This window comes from Maniola jurtina, chromosome 10 (genome assembly GCF_905333055.1).
Source record: "Maniola jurtina chromosome 10, ilManJurt1.1, whole genome shotgun sequence".
NCBI classification, from domain to species: Eukaryota; Metazoa; Arthropoda; class Insecta; order Lepidoptera; family Nymphalidae; genus Maniola; species Maniola jurtina.
This window is the reverse complement of record NC_060038.1, coordinates 6,206,529-6,230,499: the sequence shown is the minus strand read 5'-3', so window position 1 is coordinate 6,230,499 and position 23,971 is coordinate 6,206,529. Positions and strand designations below refer to the sequence as shown.

The window sequence follows — 23,971 nt, the reverse complement described above, 5'->3', positions numbered from 1 at the left end:
ATTGTACGCACACAGTATCTATCCGTTAAAATTCTACGTATCCGTATATTTCCGTTCCGTCCGTCCAGTATTCGATGACAAAACGGAATGTAATTTTTTTACGGAACGATATTTTTTACTGTATACAGAATACTGTGCCATGTGTGAAGTCGCTCATACAACTAACGGCCCGTTCACACATGGGAGTCCGTTTTACTGGTACGTTTTTAACGAATACGTCATAAATTTATGCTCTGTTCACACATAGGCACCGTATAACGTTCAACGGATCCGTCATTACTGGATGCGATGTATGAACAGAAAACTCGCAGTATACCGCCGCTATTCTACAAGGATGGACGCTGTCGTGTTGTATTGTACGCACACAGTATCTATCCGTTAAAATTCTACGTATCCGTATATTTCCGTTCCGTCCGTCCAGTATTCGATGACAAAACGGAATGTAATTTTTTTACGGAACGATATTTTTTACTGTATACAGAATACTGTGCCATGTGTGAAGTCGCTCATACAACTAAGTACGCCATTGACGAAAAAAAAACGTATACGATAAAACGGAACAGTAAAACGGAGACATGTGTGAACCGGCCGTAAGTACGCCATTGACGAAAAAAAAACGTATACGATAAAACGGAACAGTAAAACGGAGACATGTGTGAACCGGCCGTTAGAGGGAAAACATTTTCCAGCATACGTTTTTCACAGTTCGCGCACTAAGCTTTAATTTCCTGTTCCACCTCGGATTGAGACGACAGCTTGCTTAAGAAAGACGGCTCACCGTAAATAGGGAGACAGAAAAATGTTGCCTCAACTTAAGTGAGGAAATATTACAGCTTAATGCTACGGACACCTTACGGAAGGCATGCTCGTTATTCTGATTTATGGAGCATCCCAAAATTGTAGCTTTTCAGAAAAACTTGCATATTACGAATTCTTTTCGGGACGTTTTTCCTACTTGCTTTTATTGTGTCTGTTGAGGAAAATAATGGGATTTGAGTTAGATATTATTAAAAGTACAATATGAAACGCTCAACAATATCTTATTCCACATTGCTAAGGTTTATGACTCCTATCAATTAATCACAAAATGGCATATTATGCCTTCCGCATACCACTAAACTAAAAGTGCGATACCACAAACAAAGTACCCTCGTCGTGGTATCACTTGGTTAAATGTTTAATAACCGGCGCAATCAATTAATTAATTTTTTTTTATATAAGTAAACATAACATGTCTCTTTAACCACAAAATGTGCTGAACGATGAGATTTAATTAATTGTTTGTTTAAGAATTGTTGTACTAGAACTAGTATCCTGAACACGCCCTGCTACAAAAAGTAGAGAAAATGAACTATATATCAAAGTTTTAATGTATCATTTCATTTTTGTTGAAATGAAACCATTTTATTTCAAAGTAGTACCTATTACCTATAGGTACTTTTAGAAAAACTTGCAAGTTGGGTACCTGCAGTATTTTTTCGGGGCTTTTATATCCTGGTTCCCTTTTTGTGTCTGCTGAGATAAATTATGGACTTTCCCGCTGTTGGTCACTATTAGCTTTTGTTAGGGCTTTATGTGATTGTTACTGCCCGAAAAAAAGCGTTTCATTGCAAAATGTAAAAGTAAGTTGGACGAGATTTATTCATTACGGATGGCCTCATTCTGGTCAAATTGCCAAATAAAATACGTAAACCATTATATCCATATCCATTCTAATATACCATAAATATGCGGAAGTATATGTCTATCTGTATGTCTACTTGCTTCTTACATCCCATCTATTTAACTGATTTTGATGCTTGGTACAGAATATAGACCAGAGAAAGCTTGCGTCGTCATTCCGAGGACAGACATAGGTAATTTATCTTGAAAATCAAAAAGTTTCTATGGGCTTTTAAAACCTAAATCCACACAAAGTCGCGGACATCATATACTTACTTCAACTGAAGACGTTATGTCTGCAGTATAAGTATTATTATGAAATTAAAGGTTTGTAATTTTTGTCTATTTAAAGTTAAGCTAAATTAGCACGCTCTCATAAATAAAGCCATTCATAATACTACTGTCATAATGATAAACACGTTTTATGATAATTCGTACATCACTACCGCTGAATGTATTAAAAGATTAATAGACATGTCATTGCTGAGTGTACATCACTATTAATTATACTTGCTAATGAAGGCTTAATGCTCGTACAAAGCCGCAGCACATTATTATATCACAACACGCTATTTAATGCAAATTAATTCAGCTGTTGCTAATACGATTAAGAAATTTGCATCGATTAAATTAATATAAAATAAAATAGCTTAGTATGAGTTGAGTCAAATAAGAGTTCCGTACACGGCAAAATCAGCATCTCCTGTGTATGAATCTGCGTAGTCGCACAGCTCAAACTACCGGACGGATCGGGCGGTTTAGCTATTATTACGTAGACGTCCGCTAAGAGAGAATATTTTTTGAAAGTTCAGCCCCTATATAGGGGACAAAAAAGGGGTTTGAAATTTGTGTAGTCCACATTGATGAAATCAGTTGATAATGTCGATGTCAAAAGTTCTTTGATGGCCATTTTCAAACTGACGACCATGGTTTCTGCTCTAGTGTTTCACTTTTGGTACATCAAGACATCACGGTGGCGCAACCGGAACCCACCATGGTACTCGTATCCTAGTGAGACATTGCCTTAATAAATGTTACATACTCGTAGCAACTTTCTCAACTGAACTACAAACAAAACGTTCGAAAACATATAAAACGACTAGTTAGACGAGATAGTTGACATGATTCTACAAGATAGTTTCAGTAAAGTGCGAAAGTTACGTGTCACTTTATAGCCATTTAGCTACGGATTCCTAACAATAACGTTTGTGACCAAAATATACAGGATCGTTTGTCCTATAATAAAACCACGTGATTGTCGTTTTCATTAACTATCCAGCCGTTTTGTGAATTTTAATACGATGTGAAAGATAAAATTGCGTTCATGATGTAGAAAAAATGAACGTCATTTAAACATTTTATTGGGTGGAGGCCGAAAGATCTCATTTTCATAATAAGCCCCATGACGCATAAACTACGTGTTTTACGGGCAGTGATGCCAAATAAATTTCATCGTGCCGCGCGTAACGAAGGCTATACAAAATTGGTGAGAGAACAGACACTTTTCCATGAAATTGATGACCATCTTTTTGGTGTTTTAGCCTTTCTAATTAGATATTTAATCCGATATGCCGTTTATGATTATGATTATGTGCCGTTCACGATGTGTCGAGTATTCTTCAAGGTCGTTAAATATTTTTTATTAGTATTGATTATAATAAGTACTGTTTCTTTGATTAAAATTAATGGGTTTTAATTTTACAAATAGCAATTTATGCTGTTGTTATCAGGGAATGGAGTTTCAGCTTTAACATTTAGGTAATATTCGGTTTTTATTAAATACTAGCTGACGCCCGCGACTTCGTCCGCGTGGATTTAGGTTTTTCGAAATCCCGTAGGAACTCTTTGGTTTTCCGGGATAAAAAGTAGCCTATGTGCTAATCCAGGATATTATCTATCTCCATTCTGAATTTCAGCCAAATCCGTCCAGTAGTTTTTGCGTGAAGGAGTAACAAACATACACACACACACACACACACACACATACAAACTTTCGCCTTTATAATATTAGTGTGATCTCCAATTTAAAATCTTTCTTTCGAGCCATGCTCGAGATAAATTTAAAAAGCCCGAGCACGACGGTGTTATGTTGAAAAGTTAAGGATATCCTATGGCCTCCCGCCTTCATCATAAGGTCATCTTCATGGTTTCATATTATTGCATTATCATCGAAATTACACATGTCATTTTCTGCATGTTTTCCAAATTTATTATCAACCGGTTAGAAAATGGCTAGGGAGTAAATTATAAGCAATCCGATAGCACTGTTATAATACCAACACATTATAAATAGTGGTAAAATATTATTTTCACCTACAATAACGTTACTATTTTTTGTTGCGTTTACGAAAATTTACTAGTAGCAGCATGGCAATCAAAATTCCGGCCCCGTTGTTACCTTAAATAAAAATAAATAAATAAACACACCGACTCTCCTGTATGGCTGCCAGACATGGCCGGTAACCAAGGACGTAATACACAAAATACAGGTTGCCCAGAGAGCTATGGAAAGGAGCATGCTAGGCCTAAAAATCAAGGACAAAATAAATAATAAATTAATAAGAAAAAAGACTAAAGTTATTGACGCGGCAAAACTAGCATGCCTCCTCAAATGGAGATGGGCCGGTCATATTGCAAGAGAAACTGATGGGCGATGGACTGAGAAAGTACTGCATTGGTATCCACGCGATGCGCGCCGACCGAGAGGCCGGCCGCGGCGTCGCTGGAGCGATGACATCATTGAGACGGCAGGCAATACCTGGACCAGGCTAACGAGGGACAGGAACGAATGGAAAAGGATGGAGGAGGCCTATGCCCGAAAGTGGGCGTTCCAATCATACACTTAACAAGACATAAAACATAACTAGAAACATTAAGACATTGAGATTATAACTATACTTACTTAATAATAATAAATTTTGACATATTGTAAATAAATGTACATACATAAAAATTAAATACTGATCTTTTGAATTGACATTATAATAAAATATAAAATAATAATAGTTAATAGAAAAATTAATTAAAATTATTTGCCTACTTTATTTTAACAATTAGTAATTAAGTCATACTATGAATTGTAACAAATAATTAAAATAATAATTGTGTTTACTGAAAAATATGAATTATTGTATTTAATGAACAAATGATTGGAAATAAAGGCTTTATTTATTTATTTATTTATTTTATTTATGAGTTACCAAATTGTTACCTACTGGTAAGGTTTTGGGGGTTCAAACTCCCAGACAAAGAAGCTAAAATAGACTAGGTAGTTCTCGAATGCCTTCAGGCTCAAAATGTCGAATTCCTAAAATGTTGAATTTGCAAAATGTTGAATTTCGGAGTTGCTAATAAACGTTAGATCCCAAAATGTTGGATTCGCAAAATGTTGAATTTCTATTCCCAAAATGTTGGATCTTAAAAGTAAGCTTTTAATTCGCATATGCTTAAACGTAATTCACAAAAAAAAAATCAAAAGAAAAATAAAACCGACTTCAAAAACCACTAACACTAAAAAGTAAAAAATAACTTTTGTTTAGCTACACGTGTAATGTACCTAGGTATGAAGTCGAGCGAGCATATTAAAACAAAATTAGAAATCCAAGAAGAAGCTCGCCCGACTTCATACCTAGGTACATTACACGTGTAGCTAAACAAAAGTAATTTTTTACTTTTTAGTGTTTGTGGTTTTTGAAGTCGGTTTTATTTTTCTTTTGAAAATTTTTTATTTCACAGTTTTTAGTGGCCCCCCTGTACTATAATATGCTATGCCCAGTTAAAACCCTAATGTTTACTAAGCTATTACACTGATCGCGAGCAATTTGCTCCTATCCATTGAGGAGTTCTGTTCTCCATCTCGGAAGATATTCATCAAATCTTCACCAAATTTATATGAGACCACCTGCACAGTATACCCTTTCAAAAAAAAAAAAAATTCCAAATTCCAAATAATATGCTATGCCCAGTTAAAACCCTAATGTTTACTAAGCTATTACACTGATCGCGAGCAATTTGCTCCTATCCATTGAGGAGTTCTGTTCTCCATCTCCGAAGATATTCATCAAATCTTCACCAAATTTATATGAGACCACCTGCACAGTATACCCTTTCAAACAAAAAAAAAATTTCCAAACTGGTCCAGGGGTATTTGAGTAATCAGGGAACATACATAAAAACAAAAAAAAAAAAAAAAGATTCCGACGAATTGAGAACCTCCTCCTTTTTTGGAAATCGGTTAAAAAAAACCGGGCAAGTGCGAGTCGGACGCGCGCACCGAGGGTTCCGTACTCTACTCGGGTATTTTTTCTGACATTTTGCACGATAAATCAAATACTTCAACATTCACACAACACATTCACACAACAAATTCAACATTATAAGAATTCAACATTTGCATTTTTGGAATTCAACATTTTGGACTTGAAGGCTCGAATTTACCAATCTCTTATGTAAATATATCGAAAATTTTGCGCTCGCTTCGCTCGCGCTTTTATGTTGTATTAATTGAACCTCGAAACTTCGTTCCCATCAATTCGGGTTTTAAAAACGCCGTGGGAACTCTGATTTTTCGGGATAAAGCATCTGTGCGCAAGCTATCTCTGAATAATACCAAATTTTAGCTAAGAAAATGGGCCCTGAAAAGGACTTTGGCTAATATTAATATGGTTTTTTTCGTAAATATATCAAAAATTTCGCGCTCGCTTCGCTCGCGCTTGTATTGTATAAGTTGATACCCGAACTTAAACCACATGGATTTAAGTTTTTGAAAATCCCCCTGGGAACTCTTTGTTTTTCCGGGATAAAAAACCTTGAGAAAAGTAGAATGAGGTGCTTTGAAACATAAAATTTTGTTACGGCTGAGCTCGTTTATATTTCTCTTATTTATCTGTATTAAACAAAAAAATTGCGCTCGGTACCAGATCTTTCAATTTTACTGAATCCTATTTGACCGGCCCCGGCTTCGCACTGGGAGCCTATCTATTTGATAGACAAAATATGGGTATGAATGTGGTATACTTGTGTTATATTATGGAACAGGTAGGCTCCCCGTGCGAAGCCGGGGCGGGTCAACTAGTTATGACTAAGAGTCTACTTTCTACTAAGCTTATTATACTGATCGCGATCGTTTTGCTGATATCCGTTGAGGAGTTCCAGCCTCTGTTACCGAAACTGTTCATCAGATCTTCACCAAACTTACATGGTACCAAGTACCAACCTCACAGTACACCTTTGTAAAAATAGAAATGTGAAAATCGGTTTAAATTTGACGGAGTTATGGAGTAAAATCGATAAAAAATTTGATCCCGTATCTCGAAGAATCCCTAATTTTTAGGGTTCCGTACCTCAAAAGGGAAAACGGAACCCTAAGGGCGCTTGTACACGCTAAGAAAAAACGCCGGGCGTACCTAAGAATTCGTGTCGTAACTAGAAAATAACTGTGTACACTGCTCGCAGCGGTGCACGAAAAAAATCTTGTCTGCGCAAGACACGACGCGGCGAACGTTGTTGCGGAGCGGCGGGGGGGCGGTGTAGTAGGGTTGAGCCAGCCCAGTTTTTGTTGTGCGTTGTGCGTTATTTTCTATTGTTGTCAAAAGCTTGTCAAACGTAGACATTTTCATGCGAAAATAATCCACAAATTTTTCCTCATGTTGTCGCATGACACGGTAAAGGGTAATGAACCCGCCAAACTCATTTTTCTCTTGTATAATTGGATGAACCCAGTAAAGTCTCTTGTTTTTTGTTTCCTTTTTTATTTTGTTATAATAATAATATGCAATTATCATTCTTTTTTGCTTTGTAGTTAACATTTATATAAATAAACGAAACTCACTGATTACACTTGTTATTACTTGCGCGCCCTACGCCCGACTGTCGACTGCACGAAAAGAATCGTGTCGTGTACACGTTTCCATTGGTCTTGTCTGCGGAAGACACGAAAAGTTTTCGTGTGTGGAACAGACAAAATTCTTGTCGTCTACACGAAGAATTTGTCTTGTCTGCCGCAGGAACGGCAAATTTTCTTAGCGTGTACAAGCGCCCTTATAGGATCACTTCGTTGTCTGTCTATCTGTCCGTCGTGTCTGTCGAGAAACCTATAGGCTATTTCCCTTTGACATAGAATCATGAAATTTGGCAGGTGCTAGCACAAGTACAGGAATAAATCTGAAAACCGCGAATTTGTGGTCACATCATTAAAAAAAAATTAAAATATGTTTTAATTTTCAAAGTAAGATTTACGAAATGAGTTCGCGTGATCGTGATGCCGGTAGAAAAATTGAGTCAGGTAGTTCAAAAAGGAAACGAGCTATCAAAAGAAAGCAGGTATAAGGAAATCTACGTGGATCTTTACCCTTTGGTCTTATCATTCGTTAGATTATTGTGCTTTAATTAAAGATTTAAGTCTTAGGAAAAGCCGCTTATATCAATTTTAAAATTTATTATCTCTGTATTTGTTAATTTCTTCTCTTGAAATCTTTCAATGTAAAATATTTTAAAACTCTATTTATTTGTATAACTTTAGCATTTCTCTTTAAACATGAAAAATACCTAAACTAAACAACCAGACCTACTTTCGCATCACATACTTTTCACTAAGGACAAACTAGGGCCTCGCAAGACCTGCTGCCCGGAGCCTCGCAATGGGTAAGACCGCCTCTGATGGGAGGAAACAATGGTATATTTTTTAGTTCGCTTAACCCTAACAATCTATCCAGTGAATTGTAAATGTAATGGGATGGCGGATAGACAGTGACACTGACAACCGAGGATGTTAACACAAAATGTTATTTGTTTTATATTGTACCTAGCACTATCCATACTAATACTTGCTATAAATACGAAAATGTCCGTCTGTTTATCTGACTATCTGTCTGTCTGTCTGTCTGTTAACTTTTCAGGGCCACCCGTTTAACCGATTTGACGTTTGACACAGAGATAGCTTGCATCCCGGAAACGGATAGGCTAATTCGATCTCGGAAAATCGGATTTAAAAAAAAAAACTTTTATCTATAGGTATGGTCGAAGTTGTTGACATCATAGTTTGCATCCTGAAGATGGAGATAGATTACTTTTTATCTTGGAAAATCCAAGCGTTCCCACGGGACCATTGAAAATCTAAATCTGCGAGGACGAAGTCGCTATTTTAACACAATTCCTAAAACTCTTGAAAAACAAATAGGCATTGAAAGAAAATCCTCCAGATTTGATTTAAAGTATCTGTGTAATATAGATAGGACTTGTTCTTCGATCTTCGATCTAAAAATATATCCTTGGAATATCACAAAGGTCTGTTTCTTATTCTAGACCATATTTGATCGACTACCAGTTTTTATACTAAGCGATGTCATCGGACCAAGGAATCTCTACATTGTAAGTAAAACTATGTTCGTCCCAGCCAACATTATAATTTACCTAAGTGTATCTAACAGTATTTTTGTTACCTTTCCATGGCTTAGCCACTGAATACATCTTAGTGGTTTGTTTAGATTTAGTGAATTCGCCACAGAGAATAAATAGGTTGGCTTTATTTCAAACTAGATGCCGAATTTCCGCCAAATCCATCCAATAGTTTTTGCGTGAAGAAGTAACAAACATACACACACACACACACACACACATACACAAACTTTCGCCTTTATAATATTATAGTGTGATCACGAACGAAAAAATCATCCCACCCGCGGGCAGTAACAAGTAACTACTTTATAAAAGCTTAAAATAATAATATTGTAAATTATTGTATTTTAAAGTAAAGTGAATTTTCATGTATTTCAATAGCATTGTCGAGAGCTTATTATCCAATGCTTTGTCAAATTAAGCTTCAGTATTAAAAGCAATTATACGAAACGGGTATTCGCTATCATATTAAAATTAATATTCAGCTGCGACAAATTAAGTAAACGTGCTTCGCATGAAAACAATTCGTACAGTCACAGTCAGATTCATCAACGCCCAGCCTAAGCTTTCGGAAAAGGCTATAATCTATCCGGGGGAAGAAGTTAGTAGGTATAGCGCTCTCTCTGTTAGGTAATCCCATACAAATGATAGAGACAAAAATCTCAGTGGGCGCTAACCATTTTGAGTGACCAACCAATCACAAACTAAACTATGTTTTCTGATTGAATTTCGAATGTTTTTTAAAAACATTTTCGAATTGAATTTGGAATGTTTTTTGTAAACCTTTTTTTGATTGGTTGGTGATAAAAATGGTTAACGCCCAATGAGATTTTTGTCTCTATCATTTGTATGGGATTACGTAACAGAGAGAGCGCTATACCTAACTTCTTTCCACGGATAGAGTATAGGTAGTTTGATATGAAATCATTTCAACTATTTTCTAAGGTTTCTGCTGGTATAACAGATTTGATCAAATTAATTATACGAACGGGTTTCGTATCTGAAACCAGTTATACAAAGATAATATTAAAAAATTAATTAATTTTAATGAAGTCGGCGATATCAGTTGAGCTTAGAATCTTTTGTTGTAACTGCTGGAGGGGTGAATGGGGGGAATTCTTAATTAAGTGTCGGTGAAGCCCTCTTCAGTTAATGCAATGACTTCATGCCTCGTTTGACTTTCATAAAATTCTTTAAGACTCAGCAATTTTTGTCTTAACTGGCTGAATGAAATTTTGCATGTTCAAAGGATTGTGCGTAACTTTTATAATGTACTTAAAAGCTTGTCTCTTAAGCCTTTGAGTTTGTAGTTTGTTCCTACTTACAGATTTGCATCTTAAGGTTTATGTTCGTGCTAACTATTCTATATTTGACAAGAGCGCAGTAAAAAAAAATAACTATTATGTACTTAATAATTTTTACTCATTAATCAATTAATCTCTTAATATTATACATGCTCAACTCTTTTGACTGATAGATAGCTACTATAACTTTATACTATGAATCATGTAAAGATTCTAAATAAAATAATAATAAATAATATACTCGTGTTATAATAGCTTTAATGTAAACGTAATGTTTGAAAATTACGTAGGTAGGTACATTTTACAATATCCGCATTATTTGGATACTCACAAAATATTTAAAAAATAAGCTACCTAATAGAAAAATTACAATATCATGTAGGTAGGTGGTTATTATACTTTTCATTCTCTATTATAAAAAAACTGGCTTTGTGCTGTTCAGAGAACGCTCCCCTATTCGTATTGCACAGATTTATAAATGGCAATTGTTGGATTAAAATGATTAATCGTTGCCCTCAGTGAAATATTGCAGGTGCACGGGATATATTTGAAGTCTATATTAATTCGCCTATTCTAATAGAGATTTAAAGATTATAACTTTATTAAAATTAATATTCAGTTTACTAAAGGACGTAATAATTTAAAAAAAAAATACCAAAATTGGGAAATAACTCTTCCCTGCTTGCAAAGATTGAGCTTTCTAGTTACGTAACTATAAATAACGTTATTTGTGTTACTTAAGTATTTAAGGGACATTAGGTATAGTAAAAGAATTAATCAAAGCCACCCTAGAAATTGCCAAATCAAATAATAAACTAAAATTACTAAAATTATTTAAGACAAACATTAATTTGCTTTTAATTGGTAGCAATTTGCTTTTAATTTAGTTTCAAGTTTAGCTAAACTCTTGGCTTGCGATTTTACGCGCAATTTAACTTGATATTAATAAAGTATGATCTACTTGCTACAAATTGGTTATCCCAGTCAGAAAATATGTCTGTGAGTGGTGGACCACTCAAGATGGTTAACTCCCATTGAGTCTGTCTAATTGTCATTTGTATGGGATTACGTAACAGAGTGTTATACTAACTTCTCTCATAATGAACACCACATGGAAATAAAAATCATTACGCATCACATTTACCCTAAAAGCGTAGCTAGACTAAAGCTGGCACTTATCTGTCATTCACTCAGTGCGAGCGAACAGCAAGCACGCAATGTGTAGCACATTATACTTAAGAGGACTCTCTCCGTCACTCGTTTCATACAATCGTAGTTCCAATTTCATTTGAATATTAAGCAACCAAAGTCCATGAAATTTTGCACACATATTCTAGAAACTAATATCTATGTCTGTGGTTTTCCAGATTTCTGTTAAAATATTCGGTTTCAAAGTTACGCGGTCTTAAAATTTTTCATACAAATCTTTGAGCCCCTTTAATTTTAAAACTACACATTTTTAGAAAAATCTAAAACACCACAGACACAGATATTAGTTTCTAGAATATGTCTGCAAAATTTCATGGACTTTGGTTGCTTAATATTCAAATGAAATTGGAACTACGATTGTATGAAACGAGTGACGGAGAGAGCCCTGTTAATGCGAGTCATAATTTAGTCGCCCCATTCAAGCTCACAAGTGTTTTGTAAATTGATATGGAGAAAATGCGACGCTACTTTACACATAAGGAATGTTTTGCACATTTGTACTAAGTGATTTGTGTTGACTAATTTGATTTTGGAGTGTTCATTTGTATTTGTACGATTTGAGGGCTTTTTCTTTTCCCTCTAATGATTGTAATGATGGAGTTCAAATCGATTTTAAGGGAACCAAAAATGTTAGTGATAATACACTGTAAGCATGTTTCTTCTAAATTACACAGCAATGTAAACCTTAATTTATTTAACTGATGTTTAATCCCCATAATATCAAGGAAGTGATAAAGTAACAAACGCACATCAAAATGATGTTGGTCGATTCCGGAAAACTTGCATCAATAATTATTGCAATCTTAATTGTTATGGTTGGCTGATTTTATGGTATTACAGTTGCAGCAATGCATTGTAGCCAATAGTGAGCGAGCGTCAACCAATCAGAGGTGATTGTGGCACTGTAGCTTTCATCATATCGTAATCGAGCCTCTGCTAAACAGAGACGCCATGGCCGAGCCACTGATACCCGTATTCACAAACGTTACTATATGAGGTCTCATAGTGCGCTCGAACGCACAATGTAGGCTAAACCAATTTTTTTCCGAATAGTAAGAGATATATTTCGGACTTTGGAGCTTAAAAATAATACTGTCTCTTTTACGCATAAAAAAACCGGCCAAGTGCTAGTCAGACTTGCGCACCGAGGGTTCCGTACTCGGGTATTTTTTCGACATCAAATAGCACGATAGATAAACTATTATGTGTAAAAATAAATAAAACCTTTTTAGAAAGTAAGCCCTTTCATATGATACCCCATTTGTTTTGTTAAAGTTGTCTTACTTAAGTTGAAAATTGAAAAAACTAATTACTTATTAATTGTTCATGAACACATTTTAATTACTTTTTTGTGATGTAATTCACGGTTATAGGATTTTTTCCATTACTTGTGCTATAAGACCTACTTACCTGCCAAACATGATTCTAGGTCAACGGGAAGTAGGTACCCTATAAGTTTTCTTGATAGGCACTACAGACGGATAGACGAACAGACAACGAAGTGATCCAATAAGGGTTCCTTTTTTCTTTTGAGGTACGGAGCCCTAACAATATCGCAATAAAGGGTCCGGTATGCGAGGGTGGACCCTGGTGGACCCCGACCCTCCTGTGTTAAATATCGCCGCGTGCATGCTGCGTTAGTTACGGGTGTATAATGAATCTGAGGTTGCAGTTTAGGGTTTGCGAGTTTAAATGCAATAAAGCTATTAGACAGCGATTAAAAGGATTTCTCAGTATTATGGGGGCCTTAAGTGAGTTAAACTCGCAAATCCTTGTAATTTTACTGTGGGAATTTGGTTAGATGATGATCAATCTCCCTGTGAAATTTTACCAGTTGTTTTTCACGTAGTAAAATTAATAGTATTTTTAAAGAGGTAGGTAGGTATTTACTTTATCAATATTAAGTATTAACATTGAAAACGATATAAAATATCAGTGTGAAAATTATTTAAAAAAAAAAAACATTTTCATCTTATGTTGTATTTACGTGCCTACGAGTACCTACCTTCTAGTTGGTATTAGTAATTTTTATCACATATTATTATCAGTGAAAATATCTTAGAAGGTATATTCTTTTAAACGCACACAAAATCTTATTAGGTAATTGTACATAAAGAAAAAGTAGTCATAGTAACCATTAGGTACGTATGGACTCATAAAATTTGCACAATTTATTCTAACATGTCAATATAAATAAAGATATTGCGCCCACGTGACCCCACGAGCATGCTATGTGACCATAACCTTAAATCAGAAATGGGGCTCTAATTGCTTAGAAAACATTAACAGAACTAACTCTATTGGCTCAATTTAAGTCTTGAACTGATAGCGTTACTTTAAAAATAAACAAAAAAATGCTATTTTCTTATTTTATTTTATTCCCAAATAGGTACCTATGTTTTCTTATAAATTCCATCAAAGTAAGCCCTTAACTGCAATCTCACCTGGTGCTAAGTGATGATGCAGTCTAAATGGAAGCGGGCTAACTTAGGAGGCATACGATGCCCGCTTCAGAGTCAGCTATCTCCATTCCTTTCAGCCAATTAGTTATAGTCGTGAAGGAGTAAAAAACGTCTATACATTAAACCTTTCACATTTATAATATCAAAAGGATTAGGATTAACGAGTAGGGACCCCCCAGCCGTGGTTCCATTCTATGGAATTTTCAAAAAATCAGACCTTATTCCTTATCTGCATTAAAAAGAAACCTTTGTGGAAAATTTCAGCTTTCTAAGTCCAAGCGTTTGGATTGAGCATTGATGAGTCAGTCAGTGGATGAGTCAGGACTTTTATTTTTAAATATTTAGGTATCTGCTCATCACTTATGACTAGCATCATTTCGTACCATGCCTTGAGCTTGCACTGTCTGGCGTCCTACAAAAACAGACACAATGTAAGTCCCCTCGCCCCATATTATGGTCGCTGGATCCTTATTTGTATAAACGATCCAGAGCCGAACAATTTGATTTGCAATAAATTTCCTTCGGTTTAATTCCATTGCAACATTACATTGTTTAGGGGTGAATGTCATTAAATTTTAATTAGTGCAAATTTTAAATGGATAACGTGTGAATTTTATGGGTGTAGTGTAGTTACACTAGTATTGTTTGTACGAGTAATTAGTGGTTGGTGGATGCAATACAAATGACGAAATCCACTGTTCCATAAAACACAACAATCTATTTAAAAAGCTTAAACAGGTTTGCGATGGGAGTTGGGACTCTACGTTCAATAGTAATGATGCAGTTTAAAATAGGATCCCTTAAAAGGTAGATAATAATATAGAAAACCATACCCCTATTTGGATTCAAGACTTCATACTAGAATGTCGCAATGTTTGTATCGTTGGTCAGTTTAGCTTTACTGATAGAAAAACATTTGCGCAAAATCTAGGTATCATAAAGGTGAACTAAAAAATCAAGTCGAGATCAATATCTATGCACTATTTACGTTGTTTTTTCAAAAGAATTTTAATAATCTTCGATTGCGTTATATGTTTTTTAACCCCCGATCCAAAAAGAGACGACGTGACGTGTGTATCTGTGTATCTGTCTGTGGCATCGTAGCTCCTAAACGAATGGACCGATTTTAATTTAGTTTTTTTTTGTTTGAAAGGTGGCTTGATCGAGAGTGTTAGCTCTAATCCAAGAAAATCGGTTCAGCCGTTTGAAAGTTATCAGCTCTTTTCTAGTTTTCTTATGGAGGGTTTTGTGTCGGGGGTTTTTTAAATTTTGATTTAAATATTTTAGTAGCATACAACACTTCAGAAATAAGGCCTATCGAACAACCATAATTCTTACACAAATGATTTTTTTATTAACTCCATCCTTCCCTTCGCCGCGAACTAAACGCATTAAAGCGTGAGGTCACGATAACACAATTATGTTTTAATTTATACCCGGCGAGGCACGCAAGGCTTTATCAAACCTACCAGGGATAAGCTCGCTAATTATCAAGATAAATATGGATTTAACTACACCTTGTTTTCGAAACTGTTTCTCGTTTACGTGTTAATTGTAAATGTTGGGATTGAAATTATTGCTATACGCGAGAGAATACCTATTACTAAACAGTTTAAAATGTTATTTGAGTTTAACTAAAATTTCCTAATTCGTAACAAAACGTTGGGTATTAAAATGTCGTTATATGATGTTTATTTGTTTAATAAATTAATCTATGCAATGTGAGTAATAAAACCTTACTCGATTTTATTTGCAAACTCCTGTGTAAACAATGTCTCATCTATTTTTCTCCAGCTTACTTAAACTGTAAACATATCACTTTGAATAGCCCTATACTGTGTTTATACCGCGAGCTAATAGATAATAAATAATAATATAGGTACTAATAATAAGCTTACCTTTTAAGTATGATAGAAAAAACAGATACATATTGATGCATAAGTAACTAAAAATACTTACCTTTAATAAAATATAGGCTCTACCTCTAAAGTACACGTATAATAAACCATTATTTTCTCTGTCACTCGATTTGCGTATAATTTGCACTCAATATTATTTAATTAGTATTCCTGTCAGGGGTACGGTTAAGCAATATTTAAGTTAGATGCTTAACAGAATAAACCAGTCCATAAATAGCGTTTTATTACCTTCACCGTGCCAATGCCTACGTTAAATTGTTTGACAGTTGCTAGTAATTCTTAGACCTTAAACTGGTTATACCCGTAGACCGACCGACACGATTGTTTCATACTAGGGTGGGATCGGCCTTATCGCAACACCCGATTCTGCTGGCCAAGTTGATCAAGTGATCAATTCGAATATGAGAAAATATATCGATGTATACGTTATGTCTATCTATCTATTGCGTCGTAATGACACATTATTTATCTGTTAATGTGAATGTATAGGCCGGTGGGCGCTGAAAGAATGTTTCGCAGAATTTATTGTAAGTATGTAACAAGAACGCGCTGGCGCCTCCAGGCGGGTCGTCTTCATCAATCGATATACGTCTTGTAGGGACTCCCACTCGCGGTTTTGCACCATTAACGTTATCCGTTGAACTATATCTATTGGTTACTCAGCTTACTCTGGTTTTCCCACGGATCTCCTCATTTTTAATTTTGATCACGTAAAGAGACTCCAAACACAGGTATCGGAGCTTCCTGAGACCCATAGGTAGCGACAAAGTCTCCGACCTATAGGATCTATGTCATCCCTGGCTAGTCACAACACGCTCTGTTCACAGCAAGATTCCAGGCGGGTTGAGCTGCCTTAATAATATTCAAAGGGATATACCTATAAAGAATAGTACCAGTGGCGCCTATAACCAATGCGTAAGCTTAGGAGACAAGTATTTTTTGATTTATTATGCCCCTATAAGGAGTCCAAGAATCAGTAGTCCCACACAAATTGGTGCGCTGTTTGATTCAAATAACTTTATTTCATGTATTTAGGCTACTTATTTACTATGGTAAACTTATGGTTTACTTAGAGATTTTACTATGGTAAGTGGCGTCCTGGTTGGTATACCTTAGCCAATTACGTTATTAGGTTTACGTACATTCTTCATTTAAATCTCACTGCACATAGCACACTGATACTTCATTCAAATTAGTACAACACAGTTTTGTGCTCAGTAATAACGCGCTTAATATGTACTTCCTGCCCCCGCAGCCTTTGTCTTGAGATTGCCTAACTAAAATGTGCCTGTGCCATCTAAAACCAACTTGCCCTAACTTCGAACGTTCTAAACTGGTAAGAGCCAAATTTGTGGCCTTTGTATGCTATTGAAATTTACTGGTAAAACTTCCCTAATACCTAAGACTACACGTACGTAGCGGTGCCACAATGGAGCATTAAAGCCAAAAGAGGACGAGATTTAGATAACAGCATGTATTATGCATACCCGGATTATCTTTTACGATATACAAATTTGTCTATTCCCCTCAATAATTTCTAAATATTGCGCTATCGTTTTGTTTCCCGTAAAAGCCATGTTAGGTATCGAACCATTAAGTAAAACTATGGAGCAGAAAATCTTATACCTTATATTATATTATAACCTTATTGCGATGAATAACTTTTATCAAGATTCTAGACCATCAGACTGAGAGTTAAATCTATTTTAAAGACAGCTCAGACTATTCTGACCTCTTTCCATTAATGACATAGGAACCTACTGGTAGGGATTTTCGTGAGATAATAATGCGGTGTATTTCCAGATCTTTCTGCGTAAGACTCAATTACTAAGGTAGGTGAGTAAATAACTGGGTATGTATTTCAAAATAAACCTATCAAAAATAGTGACAACATTAAAAACACGGGTGTTAGTTGAAGCAAAAAATCCACCCCCGTGAGCCAGTTTATTTTTGTATGCTTCCCAAAAATATTAAAAACCACTTATAGCACGGATGTCTCCATTAACACCGCTCCCTTCATGTGTTCATATTGATTATAATGATTGGTTACGATCATTATTTTATTTTTACTAACACAGAATATCAAAAAGCTATTTTTAACCATGTTGGCAACAACTCGTTCTCACGTTCGGTGTTGCTTGGTGTTGGTGGTTATGCTGTGGTCGTGACGTCAGAGCCCCCTCCATCGAGACGAAAAAGATGGCGCTAGGGCGAGGACGTGGCGTGGAACGACAAGCTTGAGTTGCTGTTTGCGCTCCAACCGATTTACATTGCATTATACGGGTTGATTTTACTATCTGAGACTTTAATTGTTTACATCAGAAGTGTGTAGTAACTTACGCTTTGAGGAAAAATCGGTCGAAACGCAAACGTACTTTTCCACCTAGAGGTCTTCAAGTGCCAGGACACCGTCGGCCGCGATGGAAACGTAATAAGGTATCTCGTAAAGATACCGAAACTGTGAGTACTTTGAATAATTATTAAAGATTAAGTGAATATGGTTTAAATTACTAAATCGTATTCTCAAACTTTTGTATAGTCAGGTGAGATAATTCGTTACTAAACTAAGTTGAAGGTATCAGCTAAAAGTCTGGCACGATTTAATATTGCGTACAGTCTATAAGTGGTCCTCGTGGGAATAGTGATCGGTAAACGAAATTGTCTTTTAGTTCCAAATTCAAAGGAATATGTTTTAAAATGGTTAATTTTTAGTTTGTTCGAATTTTATTTTGGAACTAAATGTTAAATTCACGTTTGTCTCAACTTTTTTTTTTCGAACAAAATGTTATTTAAATTATAGTGGGTCAATTATTATAGTAGAATCAGTAATATACGTCCTTAGAAGATAATAATTTAAAAACGTGTGACGATTGAGCTTGTTATTTACATAGAAGTTTTTATAATAAAAATTTTAAACATGTGGGTAGTATACGTGACGAACAAGTTAAAATGTTATAGTGGTAGTGGTAAAAGTAATCGAAGAATGTCTTAGGTTAGTCAAACTTCACAAGTGAAATGTTAGCTCAGATATAAATCATGATAACCAATCCCGAACTCGTATACTGAAATGAAATGAAATTTATTTATTTGCTGAATATCAGTTGTTGAGTTCAAAATTATAACTAAGCAGCGACCTTCATATTCTACTTCATAAGCATGCAAATATTTAATACTCATCAGGAATAATCCGTACAAATAATCCTGATGAGACCAAAAAGTGAGTTAATTTCTATGGTAACATGTCTCTTAATTAAATGTCAATATTAATATTATAATAATAAGTTATTATATTAATTGTAAGTAAATGTTACATAATATATGGGGTTAAAAAGTGTATAATTTTGATACATGTCACGAGGCGATTATAGATACCGGAAGTAGTTGTCCGCGCATATCAAAATCTTTAGTAAAGGGATTTCAGTTTAAAAACATTTATTTATCAATAAAGAGCATAACAGTCCTTTTAGATATCAGGAATTACAGCTATTTACATTTACAATGGTAGGTACTTACGCACATGATATCTAGTATCCATTTTAGTACTTCATATTATCTACATTGAATAATTGTGTGGGTAAGTAATAACATCCATATGTTTACAATACTAGTTTTTAGGGAAGTTTTCGTAATTGTTCTTCTTTTAAAGCATAATTGGGAGTGTATATATCCTGTTATTATTTTCCTGATAGGAATACAAGTTTGAAGCGCGTACGAGTGACTTATATTTAGAATTTTCGTATCTTTATAGAGGTAATTCTTTATTCTTTCTTTATTTGCATTCATGTCTTACATCATAAATAAAATAATATCATAATATTACAACATGAAACCCCGTTGGGGCGTTGCAAAGTAAAACATATGTAAATAATCAAAGGTAATATTACAATTCTTATGAAATATGAAATATGAATAGCAAAAATTATGAATTAATTATATGGTCATTAAATAAAAATAAAATAAAAAGGTCACATATAAATAAAGACTATGGGAGTTTTCAAATTATGTCCTATTATAATTAATCAGACTTTAAAAAAAAAAAAGTACTTACAAATAAAAAGTGGTTAACAAAGTTATTACAATCTTCTTATATCGTATTATCGTATTATTGAGGTATATTCATTCAATAGTTCATGCACACTGTAGTAACATTTTTGGATTAGCCATTTTTTTTAGTTTTGTTTAAATATTGTTTCTTTTGTTTCATCTATTATTATTGCTATACAGGTTATTTAAATCAGTAAATATTTAAAAAAGAGCCTTTGTTGCAGTTTTAAATAAGTACTGTACAGGTTTACCTTAGTGCTACCTAAGTAAATAATTAATTAGATAGATAATAACTTTAAATTATTACAGTAAAGATTATTTACATATGAAGATTTAGTTTTATTTTTTTATATTCTGCGTGCTCATCGACATAAGCATCCCCTTTTCGATATTCAATATACAATAGAATAGAATAGAATAGAATAGAATAGACTAGACTAGAATAGAATATGATATAATATAAAAGAATAGAATATAATATAATAATTCAAGTAAACTTTTACAAATGCTTTTGAATCGTCAAAATAATTTACCATGCATTACAATATGATGTTTGACTAGAGCGTTATAATATTAGGGCGTACTTTTGGCATACAAGATGAATAATTTTACGTAAGGTTTCTATTTAAAGATAAAGCTGAATTTTTTGTTGATACAAGGGTTTTTAGCAGAATTACAAAAAGGTAATAAAAAAAAAAATGTGTTAACATTCCTTTTGATTCAATTGCGTTAAGCGAATTTATTTTTACGTTATAGGTATGTACCTACCTATTGGGTACTAGGGAGTAATAACTTGCTTGGACGGAATGTAACAGAGTGATCCGATTTGGTTTATCCCCGAGAAAAGTAATGTAATAGTAGTAGACTCGTATACACATTGACCTCTGAAAGCATTTTAGCTAATTTTTGTACATCCAAACAGAGAACCGTTTTGTATACATGTACAAGTCAATTAGATTGAACTAGAACGAAGGTAAAAGGATTGTACATTATATTTTAATAAAATAGACACAGACAGACTAGTAACGATGAAAGTAATATTTCTCTTCAGAGTTAGAACTATTGCCTGTAGTCTGTTCAATTCAAAAGTTTTGTTGCATTTGTTGGGTACCTGCTTCAAAAACAAATAATAATTACGGATTGTGGTGTGTATAATATGATAATGAAGCTTTATTTAGTTTGTAAAGTTATAGTATATCATTAATAATGCAAATTAGAATAATATTTAAAAAATAACTATGATTTATTTTGGTAGTTAATACCTAATATTACAAATTTGGGTAAAAGCTTCACATTTGCGTTGAACAAAGAAATATTCTTGTCCGGATAGCTAAGTGGGTATTATTAACTTGAGAAATTCTCATTAAAAAGATTTCAATAAGAGGGTAGACAAATGCAACATTTTTATGCTCTCAGCTGCAATTCTGTGCTATAATCAGGACGGGCCGAAAATAATAAAGAGTGACAGTAAGAGTATATTGTGCGAATAGAAATATTAAATAGCATACAGTGGCAGTAGATGAATTCCCTGCGCGAATGGACAGATGAATGAGTTAAAAAGAAAGTCTTGGTTTTGGCAGTGGCATGCATCGGTGTCGCTCATAATCCATGACTCTCTGTTTATCATTTTTAATTAGCCTAGTAATTATTTGAGATAGCGTAATTTAATATTTGCATATATGGAATATGAAATACCAATTATTATTATTGTTTGATACTAGAGTAATTCATGAATTAAAATAGTTTGTGGGTTATAAGATTATATTTGGTGACCAACCCTTGTAATTAATAATGCAGTGAACTAGTGAAATCATTAATATAACTGCAGTTAAGATATTGATTAGTTTAAAAAGTGATAGTTTTAGTATGATAATAATTATTTAAAGTTAACTTTGATAGCACCAGCTTTACAATCAAATGATCCGTTTATAATAATAAAGCATTGATAGTTAAAATAAAATGGATGAGATCAAATATGATTCTTATGAGATCAAATACCTTGTATTATGGTGAACTAGGCACCGGTGATCCCTTGCGTGGATGCGCGGTAGATAAAGATAGCGTGGTGATTGCATACGTGGATGAATAGTGTCGGAGCACTGTGTGGGTGCACGATGCTATGGCATTGAGTATGTGTTCAGAATTTAGTAAAGAATTTTGAGATTTAGTAAAGAGGTATGATCTGATTTTAATCGTGAGTGCTAATGCATTGCTTCTTTAAAGAATATTCATGGAGTATTAAAAACCGTGTTGGCAAGGCTACCCTGTGTATTATGTTGAGTAATCTATTTAAAATTAAGTATGTATAGCAACATAATTGATACAGCGAGCCGTGATAAAATTTTGGAAGATTAATTAGTTGGAATATTGCACCATGGATATGAGATATCACTCTGGGATACGAAGCTTGAACTTTGATAAAATATTCGAAAGATAATTGGGAATATTGTACCAGGAATATAAAATATCACATTGGAATACGATGCTTAAACTTGAAGGCGAACTTGGTACGCTTAAGTGAGTGAAATGCTCTTTAAGTGCAAGTGGTCTTCAAGTGATCTTCTACGATGCTTGACCTTGATGGCGAACTTGGTACGCTTAAGTGAGTGAAATGCTCTTTAAGTGCAAGTGGTCTTCAAGTGGTCTTTTATAATGCTTGGAACTTGATGGCGAACTTGGTACGCTTAAGTGAGCGAAATGCTCTTTAAGTGCAAGTGGTCTTCAAGTGGTCTTCTATGATGCTTGGAACTTGAAGGTGAACTTGGTACACTTAAGTGAGCGAAATGTTCTTTAAGTGCAAGTGGCCTTCAAGTGGTCTTCACCAACTTGGTACGCTTAAGTGAGCGAAATATTCTTTAAGTGCAAGTGGTCTTGACCAACTTGCTGCATTTAAGTGAGCGAAACGCTCTTTAAGTGCAGTTGGTTTTCAACTACGACAAATCTGGTCCCCTAAGTGTGGCAAAGTCCCTTTAGATGCGGTTGTTTTGTTCTTTAAATTGAAAGCTGTTGTTGTGATGAGTGATAACGAATGGACAATATTCCTGGATCCTACGAGTACATAGTGGAGGTATCTTGTTAAGTTGCGAGCTGTCGTATGATTGTTAAGTGATAAGTGACAATGAATGGGCAATATTCCTTAGGAAGTTAGGAAGGATCCTTACAAGTAGGTAATGTGAATCAGGTGTTAACGGTTGTTTATTTTGCAGTAATTTTATCCCGACTCGTGGGGTGCCCGGGGCGGGCACCATGCAGCATGGCCGTGTTGGCAACAACTCGTTCTCACGTTCGGTGTTGCTTGGTGTTGGTGGTTATGCTGTGGTCGTGACGTCAGAGCCCCCTCCATCGAGACGAAAAAGATGGCGCTAGGGCGAGGACGTGGCGTGGAACGACAAGCTTGAGTTGCTGTTTGCGCTCCAACCGATTTACATTGCATTATACGGGTTGATTTTACTATCTGAGACTTTAATTGTTTACAACCATCAAAGCGTTTGGGAACAAAATTTTATTTTTTATAGTTAAATAATTTTTAAATACATGACAAAAATTGTGGAACCAGCAGGATTCGAACCTATTTATGACTTAAAAACTATTTAGAAATTTTCTTGAAGAGTAGGTAAACACTACGATAAAAATTATAAAAAAATATAAGAAAATTATTTTCATGACCTAAACACGATTTTAATGGATATTATAAAAGAAATCAACAAGAAAAGCGGTGTAATTCAGGTTACTATTACGGCTGCCGTAACACTGTTCCATTTAAATGGCAGTATTCATGCGCTTTATGACTCTGAATTAATGTATTGACTACTAGAAAACACCACTGTCTAGCATAATAATTGTTATTGTTGAAATATATTTCAGATATGCACTGTAAGCGCCCTCTAGTTACTTAAGTTATTATTATATATTTAATTACGCTATCATACATACACACATACAAACACTCACGCACACATAAAATTCCATCCTATTA

At 34.6% G+C, this 23,971-nt stretch overlaps 1 long non-coding RNA gene across 1 annotated transcript; it reads left to right on the top strand.

Moving 5' to 3' along the window:
• The first annotated feature begins 9,821 nt into the window (after positions 1 to 9,821).
• LOC123868861 lies at positions 9,822 to 12,255 on the top strand. The gene is made up of 3 exons (XR_006796747.1): positions 9,822 to 9,965; positions 11,573 to 11,580; positions 12,245 to 12,255. It is a non-coding gene; the product is annotated as an uncharacterized LOC123868861 (long non-coding RNA).
• The last annotated feature ends 11,716 nt before the right edge of the window (positions 12,256 to 23,971 follow it).